This window comes from Equus caballus, chromosome 23, assembly GCF_041296265.1.
Source record: "Equus caballus isolate H_3958 breed thoroughbred chromosome 23, TB-T2T, whole genome shotgun sequence".
Lineage (NCBI taxonomy): Eukaryota > Metazoa > Chordata > Mammalia > Perissodactyla > Equidae > Equus > Equus caballus.
Genome location: NC_091706.1, coordinates 10,004,392 through 10,015,000, shown reverse-complemented (window position 1 = coordinate 10,015,000; position 10,609 = coordinate 10,004,392). Strand labels below are relative to the sequence as shown.

At 40.3% G+C, this 10,609-nt stretch overlaps 1 protein-coding gene across 3 annotated transcripts in view; it reads left to right on the top strand.

The window, feature by feature from the left end:
* The window catches only part of LOC138915005 (olfactory receptor 2T1-like), a 60,846-nt gene that overhangs the window by 4,848 nt on the left and 45,389 nt on the right, over window positions 1-10,609 (top strand). Inside the window, exons 1-2 of one of the 3 annotated variants that reach the window (XM_070248121.1) lie at window positions 3,553-3,704; window positions 5,127-5,352. The exons of 1 other annotated variant lie outside the window; for it this stretch is intronic. The gene's annotated coding sequence lies outside the window, so the exon portion shown is untranslated. Of the gene's footprint in view, window positions 1-3,552; window positions 3,705-5,126; window positions 5,353-10,609 lie in introns of those variants that run through there. One more of the 3 variants, XM_070248119.1, reaches the window with a different exon arrangement.

Below are 10,609 nucleotides of genomic sequence, written 5' to 3'. Positions count from 1 at the left end.
TACATCTGAAAGCTATGTTATGTTACAATCCAATGTTCCTGCAATAAAAAATTTTAAAAACTCATTTTGGATATAATCCATTTTCAGGATCAAGTCTACAGTGTACAGCTGTTTTTGTAGTCATTATTTTCTGCTTTCTTTTCCATGAATTCATTAAAAATCTACCACACAGAAAACACAAAATAATTTAACCAATAAATCCTTCTCCCTATAGTCTACCTTTTAGAAAATGTTTCCTAAATGGAATTGTATGGTCATAGACTTTTGAGTTTGGCACTTTCCCTGAGAAAAATGGATTTGAGATTCATCCATGTTGAACTGCATATTAGGCCCATGGAGTTGAAAGAGGCAATGATCTGTTATTCTAGTGTAATCTAGTAGTCACTGACTTGTTAATTATATGCATATGAAGAAAATATAAAACTTAAATACTCTTTATTTACAACTACAATTTTGAGTAATTTATTTTAATTTAAAATATATAACAATTTCAACTTCATATAATAGTCAAAATAAGAATATAAAATGAAGAATACACAGAAATGCATCAAAAACAGAGACAAAAGAAGTTCAGTAAAAAATACGTCATTTACTGCAAATTCATGTTTATTATAGATAATTGTAATGCACAATTTCATGGTTTTGAACATGAAAGTATATTGTTTTTGAAGTAAATTTGTTAGAAATTATTGGCAAAATAAAATCAAGTGGTTTAGGAATGAGAATTTAAACAGTCTATCCCACACTCAGTATGGACACTAAGAACTGAGGGCACCTCTTACTGTTTTCATTAGCATGGTTTTGTTATTCTTCTGATTTCATTATTATGACTTTATTCTTCCAGGAGTCTCCTGTCCAGTCCAATGGTTTTATTATATTATAGAAATTTCCCCCTAAACCCATCAATTCTTCAATGGAAAACATAAACACAGTTTAAGTCTAAGATTCTTTCACTCCCTTTATTCAAAATCTTCATCTTGCTATTTCTACTACTCTGAGATTATTGTATGGTGATCTTTATCCTAATGAGGTCCCCCATGCCACATTTGAAAGATTCACCTAAAGTCAAACAGAATTCTCAACAAATTCTCACATTAACTAAGAAGATTCTGCCAAGTTTGGAAAGATGGATTGCTCTCTTGCTGTCTTAAGCAATAAAAAAAGTTCTGTCTTATTGACTAGTTCTTTTGGTGATATTTGGGGAACCAGTTTTTGACAACAGTTACAGTAATTAGAAGAGCACAAACAGAAAATGAGGTCACCCAAGTCAGAACTTCCCACAGACAGCTGCAGCATATTGATGTGCCCTGCAGGAATCATGATCATGACACATGTAGAAGTGAAACATATGCTACAATATAAAAAATAATGAAATTCAAAATGAAACTGAGTTATAGTAATACTTTACATCAATTTGTATATAATAAAAGTATTAATTTAAAATTGAGTGCCTTAAGTCAATGATTCATTTTGAAATTTCTAGGCTAACCACAAAAAAGGTACTCAATGATATAATGACAGAAAACTAAAAGCTAAAAAAGGAAATAATAAAACTACAACCATATTACTTAAAAAAAGACAATAAAACACACAGAACAAAAAAAGCACAAACAGAAAAGAAATAACAGAATGCTAGACAATACTGATACAACTATGTCAGATATTACAATACTTATAAATGAAATAAACACTCCAGTTAAAATAAAAGGTTATTGGAATGTCAATATGATATTGTTGAACGCAAGATAGACTATTTACTTTTTACAATAAACCCAATTTATGTATAAAACCAAAGTTGATGTGAAGGTAGAGAACTAAAAAATATATAGCAGGAAAGAAAATCTTTATTACTTTATCATCAGGTAAAGTATTGCTAGAAATAAAAAGAGTCATTTTAGATTGAGAAAGATTTAATTTAGTGTGAAGATAAAGAAATTGCCAATTCCTACTCAATTAATTGCATAATTCACGATATGAAATGGATGAAACTGACAAAACTAAAAGAAAAAAGTGAAATCCACAAACATATGTGGAGATATTTACATTCTTCTTTCAGTAACAAACTGAAATACCAAATAAAAACTTCGTAAAGATTGTGATTAAACTACTCTTTTGAAAAGTTAAAGTAATTAATATTTCTAGAACAGTGCACAGTGTATTTTTATCAACTGCACATAGAACATTTAACAACTCAATGTTTAGCCAGAATAATATGCTAACACTCAGCAAATTCTAAAGCATTTAAACTATATACCTTCCTAATCACATAGAAACAAACCAAATATCCAAGACAGCGCATAACTAAAAATTTCCCAATAGTATAGAAACAAAATAGCACAATTCAAGAGCAAGAACTGGATCAAATGTGGGGGCAGGCCACATGACCAAGTGGTTAAATTTCCACACGCTCTGCTTCAGTGGGCTGGGGTTTGTGGGTTCAGATCCCAGGTGCAGACCTACTCCACTCATCAGCCATACTGTGGAGGCATTCCACATACAACATGGAGGAAGAATGGCATGGATGTTAGTTCAGGGCTAATCTTCCTCACACACACACAAAAAGAATTGGGTAAAAAGAATAAGAAATAAAATTGATACAGTATTTTAAACAGAAATATAATGAAAAGTAAACATATCCAAATTTATGATATGCTGCCAAAATAGTGCAGAGAAAGATTTATAGCTTCCAAAGTGTACGTTGAAGGAGAAAAACATTTGAAAATGAACGATCCAAGTGACATTCCAGGAAGGTGTAAGAGGAGCAAAGTAATTCTAAAAAGTAGAAGAGAGTAAATAATTAAATAAAAGGATAAATTAATAAATATCATGCAGGTCTGTAATGGAAAACAGATCTAAATATTAGTTCTTTGAAAAGTTTAACAATGTCAATAGCCCATAGAAAAATTGGTCAAGAAAAAAGAGAGAGAGAGAAAGCACAAATTACCAATATCAGGAAGTAAATCATGGCTATTACTAATGTACAGAATGGCGACTATGGTTAATAACACGTTATTTTATACTTGAAATTTGGTAGGAGTAGATCTCAAAAGTTCTCACCACAAAGAAAAGTGTAATTGTGACGTGACAGTTATGTTGATTAGCTAGATTTTGGTAATCACTTCACAATGCATATATAAGTCAAAACATAATATTGTACAAACTAAATACACATAATATTTATCTATCAACTATACCTCAGTAAAGCTTGGGGTAAAAAGTGAACATTACTAAAGATCTTACAGAAAATACTCAAACATTAAAATCAAGCAAACAAACAAAACCCCCAATAAGTAGAACAAGTAGTAGAAGACTCTATCCAAATTGGAAATAGAGAAAAATGTCCTATTTTAATACAACATGAATGTCAGTATAGAAAATCCAAGAATTAAAAAGAGACACATAAAATTAATAAATGAGTTTATCAAGGTCATAGGATATAAGGTAAATATGCAAAAATCAATCATATGTCTATATATTAGTAATATACAATTTGAAAGCAATTAGATATGTACATATGTAAATATATATGTATGTGTATAAATGTATTTACAGGAGCTTCAAAAGAATAAAATACTTCAGCAAAGACCTAAGAAAATGTGTTCAGGACCTCTGTGCTGAAAATAGAACACATTATTGAAAGAAGTCAACGAAGATCTAAATAAATATAGCGACAATTGTGTTCATGGATTGGAAGGACCAACATAGTAAATATTTCAAATTTAACAATTTGACCTATATATTTAAAATAATTCCAATTAAAATATCAATATGATTTTTGGTAAATATAAACAACCTGTTTCTAAGGCAACTTACAGAATGGGAGAGAGTATTTGCAATCCATATATTTGATATTGTGTTAATATCCAATATAAATAAAATATTACACAACTCGATAGTAAAAAATTGATTAATAAGTGGGCAGAGGAACTGAGCAGATATTTTTCTAAAGATGATATGCATATGGCCAACAGGTACATGAACAGGAGCTTGACGTCTCTAACCATCAGGGAAATAAACATCAAAACCCCAATGAGATATCACCTCACAACTGTTAGAATGCCTATCATCAAACAGACAAGAGATAATTGTTGGTGAGGATGTGAAGAAGAGGGTACCTTTGAGCACTTTTCGTGAGAATGTAAATTGGTACAAACACTCTGGAAAATAGTATGGAGCTTCATCAAAAACTTAAAAGTAGAATTACCACACGATCCTGCAATCTCACTTCTAGGAATATATCCAAAGGAAATTAAAACAGGACCTCAAAGAGATATCTACAAGCTCATATCCATTGCAACATCGTTCCTGATAGCCAAGATTTAAAAGCAACAAATGCATTAATAAAGAAAATATGACTTATATATGTGGCTTATATATATACACACACACAATGGAATTTTATTTAGCCATGAGAAAAAAGGAAATTCTTCCATTTATGACAACATGGATTAATATTGAGAGGAGTATGCTAAATGAAATATGCCAGACAAAAACAAATACTGTATATTATTATATGTGGAATCTAGAAAAGTTGAATTCATAGAACGAGAGAGTAGAGTGGTGGTTACCAGGAGCTGGGGGTGAGAGAAATGGGAAGATGTTTGTTAATGAGTACACACTTCTGGTTATAAGGTAATTAAGTTCTGGGTATCTAATGCACAGCATGGTAATTTTAGTTAATAATACTGTATTATATACTTGAAAGTTACAAAGATAATATATCTTAAATGCCAATAAAGCTTTAGAAATAAATTAAAATTTATATAAAAAAGCAAATCAACTGGATAAAATAATTTTTAAATATGTATGAAGTTGAAAAAACTCTTCTAAGACTTACTGTAGAGTTCAGTAATCAAGATAGCACAGCTTTGGCAAATGGATTGACACACACATTTTGAGATTAGAATGCAGAAATAGGGCCACATAAATATGGAAAATTTATTTTAGCTAATGTCAAACCAATTCAAAACAGAAAGATTTGCATTTTTTTTACATGTTGTTGGAACAATTTGCATATCCTGGGGCCAGCAGTAGCTTGCATTGCACTACTGATCAGGAACTTTGAATTGTGGTTACCTTCAGACACGATAACATCCTGCTGTCCATTTTCTCTGGGACCACTTTAGAAATCGTGATTCCAAGCTGTCTCACGTCTCTTGGAGCCCTGGTCAGGGCTGGAATGGCTTCTGAGATCAAGCAAGATCTTGGCTCTGAGTCCTCCTCAATTCCGGCTTCTGGGGAATTGGTAACCCTGCTTTGGAGACATCCCCTAGCAGCTCAAGTGTCCACCAGAAGGACCCACCTGCATCCTAGACTATCTGTACATGGCTCAGGTCTGTGGACCAACACCAGGTAAGTGGGTTAAATAGACAGTGTGGCATGCACGTATACCTGTGGTTCCCAAAGCATATACCTTCATGCATCAAGGACTTCCAGGCCTGTAAAACAGAGGCTGACCCAGCTCTGCAGGCCATCTTCCTGGGGCCCCAATTTCCCCCTCAGTAGTCCTGATGCAGAGCTGTGAAGCTTGTTTTAGATAGATCCTTTTTGGCCCTGTTTTGGGAAGATACACATGGCTTCTCTGGGTGTGAGGTCTACCACGTGTTTTCACGAGATTTTCACAGCACTGCCCTGAATGGCAAGACTAAGGATTTCCTGTGTTTTCTGGCTTTTTTTTTTTTTAGAATAGCCTTTTGTTAGGATGGGCTAGACATTTGCAGCAAGGCATGCCCTCCACAAGTCCCTACCTATGACCTGATCTGTCCTTACATGATCTATCTAGATCAGCCAGGACCAGTGAAAGATCCCTGGGAGGCTGGATGCTGAGTCACGTTGAGATGTGCATATGCAGTTAGCACTAGAGTACCTGTCATCTGTCATCAAGCCCTCTGGGCCTGTTGGATAGTGACTTGCCTAGCCACCAGGCATTTTTTCCATGCATTGCACCACTGATGAAGAAGGTGAACTGTGGTTAACCTCAGACCCTATACACCCCTCCTGTCCTTTTTCCCTGGGGCATGTCTAGAAACCATGGTTCTCAGCTGTCTCCCATCCCTTGGAATCCTGACCAGGCCCAGAATGGCTCCAAGATTCTGTGAGTTTGGGCTTTAGAGGAATTAGTAACTCTGCTTGGAACCAAATGTTTCCTGGCTTGGGTTGCCCTCCAGAATGCCCTGCCTGTGTCCCAGACTATCCCTACATGGTCCAGATCCAGAAGCTGACACCAGGGCTCCAGGTGGCATAGTGAGTGCTGTACACGAACATGCAGTTGGCTCCCAAAGCATCTGCCTTCAGGCATTCAGAACTTCTAGGTCTGTGAATTGGTTGCCGACCAAACCCAGCTTTGCCATCTCTCTGGGGCCAGTGATTCCCCATACTTCAGGCCTCAGGCAGAATGGGGAAGGCCATTTCAGCCAGCACCCTTAGTGCTGTGTTCCAGGAAAATACACAGGGCCTCTGTGGGAGTGAGGTCTCCCAGGTGTTTCACATGAGCTGTTCCCCAGCACTGCCCAGGTTAGCAAGGCTAAGGAATCCTATGAAATCTGGCTTCAGGAAAGCAGGAATTTCTCTTTTGAAATGGGCTGAACATCAACAGTGTGTGGTGTCCCCTAAAAGTCCCTAATTCTGTCCCAGTCTGTCCCTACATGGTCAGAAGATGGGGTAAGATCCCAGGAAGCCTGGATGCTGTGTCATGCCCAGCCAGCACACACAGTTCACAGCTGAGCTCCTGCCCTCAGTCATCAGTCCCTCTACACCCATTTCATAGGGCCTGCCCCAACCACCAGGCATTTTCCTGGGGCCAGCAGTTTCCCAAACTGTGCCATTGATGAGGAGGTTTAATTGTGATTACCCTAGGATAGGATAAGGCCCTGATGTCCTTTTTCCTGCAGTTTTTCTGTCAATCATGATTCTCAGCTGTCTCCCATCTTTTGGAACCATGGTCAGGCCTGGAATGGCTTTAGAGATCCTATCAGATATGGCAGTAGTGAAACCAGTATTATGCTGTGGAGCCAGGTGGAACTTGGCATCTCAGGTGTCCCCCAGAAGCTCCATGTGTGGCCCAGACTATCCCTACATGGCCCAGATGCAGGAACTAATACCAGGGAACTTGGAAGCATAGTCAGGGCAGAATGTGCATGCCCAGTTGGCTCCCAGAGCACCTGCCTTCAGCAATCCAGTACTTCTATACCCATTTAACGGGGGCCACTCCAGTCCCACAGCCATCTTCCTGGGGCCTGTGACTCCTTGCTCTACATTCCTCATGCAGTCCAGGAAAGCTCATTTCACCAAGACCCCTTGTGACCCTGTGCCAGAAAGATACACAGGCCTCTGTGGGAGTGAGTTCTCCTAGGTATTTCTAATGAGCTGTTGTTGGCACAGCTAGGGATGGCACGGCGAAGAAACTCCCATGAGTTCTGGCTTCAGGAAACATGCATGACTATTTTTGAATGGGCTGGATCTCATCAGTGCAGAGTGTTCCCCAAAAGTCCCTATCTCTTGCTCAGTCTTTCCCTAGATGACCAGGACTTGGAGAAAGATCCCAGGTTTCTGAATGCTGTGGCAGACTGACCCACATATGCACAGTTTGCACCTTAGCACCTGGCCCCAGTTATCAGGTCTTCGAGGTCTGCTGGCCTGAGACTGCCATAGGCAAGCAGACATTATTCTGGGGCTAGTGTTCCAACAAATCACACATATGATTAGAATGTTTGAATTGTGGTTACCCTCTGACCCCATAAGGCCCTGTTGCACTTTTTCCCTGGATCCTCTCTGGTCATCATGATTCCAAGCTGTCTCTCAGCCCTTTGGAGCCTGGTTCAGGCCTGGAATGGCTTCTGAGAACCCCTGAGATCTGGCTGCAAGATGCCATGAGATGTGGCCTCAGGGGAACAAGTAGCTCTGCTTTTGTGCCTGACAGCCCTGGGTGTCCCCCATCAGACCCCGCCCATGGTCCAGACTGTCCTTATACAGTGCAGGCCCAGGGACTGAAACCAGGTGTATGCAGGAGAAAAACAGCCAAGGATGCTACCACGGGGCTTCGGGGGATTGAAAAAATGTGCACACAGCCAATGGTGAAGCAGATATACTTTTATTCACTTGGGCCTGGCAAACAGATGGTGGGAGCACAGCAGCTCCCCTTGTGGCCACTTTTATGTGACCATTCGACAAAAGTGGCACACAGCCAGCAGATGACATACAAGGTTTACATTATGCAGGTTACACAAGGTGTTTACACACATGGTTGGTGCAGGTGCTGCCTGCAGTTGACATGCTGAGTCACATCTGCCTGGAAACTGCTCTGGTGTGACTGTCCATGATACTTCCATTTCCCTTCACCAGGGAACCTAGATGTCTAGTCAGTGCAGTGTGTGCTGCGCAGCTGGCTCCCAAAGTACCTGCCTTCAGGGATCCAGGAAATCTAGGCCTGTGAAAAAGGGTCCTCTTTGGCCCAGCAGGCCATCTTCCTGGGGCTAGCGTTTCGTCCCAAATGCACTTGTGATGCAGAGCAAGAAATGTTGTTTCAGCCAGACCTTTTATGACTTTGTGTCAGGAAGATACACAGGGCCTGTGTGGGAGTGAGGTCTACCACGTCTTTCACACGAGCTGTTCTCCAGCACTGCCTGGAATGTCCAGTTTAAGTATTTGCCATCATATCTGGTTTAAGTGGAACAGTTATTTCTTTTTTGAAATAGTTTTAACCTTGGCAGAGTGAAGAGCCCCCACCATTCCCCCTGTCTGTCTCTACATGGATGGGACACAGGGAATTATCCCATGGAGCATGGTTGCTGAGACATGCCAGGACATGCATGGACAATTTTGCCAAGCACCTGTCCTAAGTCATCAGGCCCATCAGGCCTGTTTGATAGGCTCTGCCCTAGCCTTCTAGGCATTATACTGGTGAGCAGTTTCCTGCATTGTGACACTGATGAAGAGTTTTGAATTGTGATTACGGTGAGACCTCATAAGACCCTGCAGTCCTTTTTTTCTGAGGCCTGTCTGGCTTCATGACTCCCAAATGTCTCCCATCATTTAGAGACCTGTTCAGGACTAGAATGATTCTGTGATCCTGCAAGATCTGGCTTCAGGAGAGTTAGTAACTCTGCTTTAAAGCCAGATGGGCCCTGGAGCTTGCAGTGTCTTTCAGAATGCCCCATCTGTGTCCTGCACTATCCCTGCAGGGCTCAGGCCCTGGGGACCAATGCCAGGGATGCTCAGTGCATGATCAGTGCAGAATGCTCATGTGCAGTTGTCTTCCACTTGCCTTAAAGCATCGAGGTCTTCAAGTCCTTTGAAACCAGTGCTGTGCCAGCCCAGCAGGCCATCATCTTGTGGCCAGTGGTTCCCACACTGCAGTCCTGATGTGGAGCAGGGAAGGTAGTTTCAGCCAGACTCTTTATAGTCCTGGGTCAGGAAGATACACAGGGCTTCTGTGGGTATGAGATCTCCCAGGTATTTCTCATGAGCTGTTCCTGGGAACTGCCCAGGATGGTACAGGAATTTATGTAAATCTGGCTTCAGAGGAATAGGCTTCTCTTTTTTGGAATGGGCTGAACCTTGGAAGTGTGTGGTGTCTCCCTGGAGTCCATTTTTCTTTCCTGGACTGTCCCTACATGTCCAGGCTCCTTGAAATATCACATGGAGCCTGGATGCTGAGTCACACTGGCCTGAGCACGTACAGTTCACACACAAATAATTCCATCTGTCATGCCTCTAGACCTGTTGGATATGTCCCGCCTCACCCCACCAGGAATTATCCTTGGGCAAGGGGTTTTCCTTAAGCCTTTTATGAGAAAGTTCGAATTGTAATTATCCTCAGAGGAGATAAGCCCTTGTTGTCCTTTTTTTCTGGGTTCTGTCTGGCAATCATGATTCCTAGCTGTTTCCTATTCCTTGGAGCCCTGCTGAGGCCCATAATGAATTCTGAGAGACTGGGAGAGATGGCTTCAGAGGAGTTACTAACAGTTTTGGAGCCAGATAGACCCTGGCAGCCCAGGATAGGTCCAGAGACCCCCAACTTAAGCCCAGATTGTCCCTATATTGTCCAAACTGACAGTCTGATCCCAGGAAGCCTGGATGCCCTATCAGTGTGGCACATGCATGTGAAATTGCCTACAGTGCTCTTGTCCGCAGGCATCCAGGACTTCCAGATCTGTGTAACAGGGGCTGCCACAGCCCAGCAGGCCATCTTCAGAGGGCAGCAGTTCCCCACACTGAACTGCTGATACAGCAAACTAAAAATGGAAACTAAAAAAAGTTTAGTTTTTAATTAACGAGACCAAATAGTAGAAAACTAAAAAAAGAGAAATTGCGTGATTATTTCAATTGATACACCAAAAGCTTTTGACATAATCCATTATCCATTGCAGATTCAATTTCTCAGAAAACTAGGAATTGATGGAACTTCCTCAGTCCAACAAAGGACATCTATGAAATACCTGTAGTTGGACTTCAATGAAATAACTCTGTTTGGAATGGCCAAGGAAACCAGCATTCCTAAGAATTTCTTTTAAAGCTGCATCTTTTAGACTGGACTACAGGCAGAACAGTATGGTGAACACGTTCACATCACTGAAATAACGTTGTGCTGAATCACGTGCGCAGCTAGCAC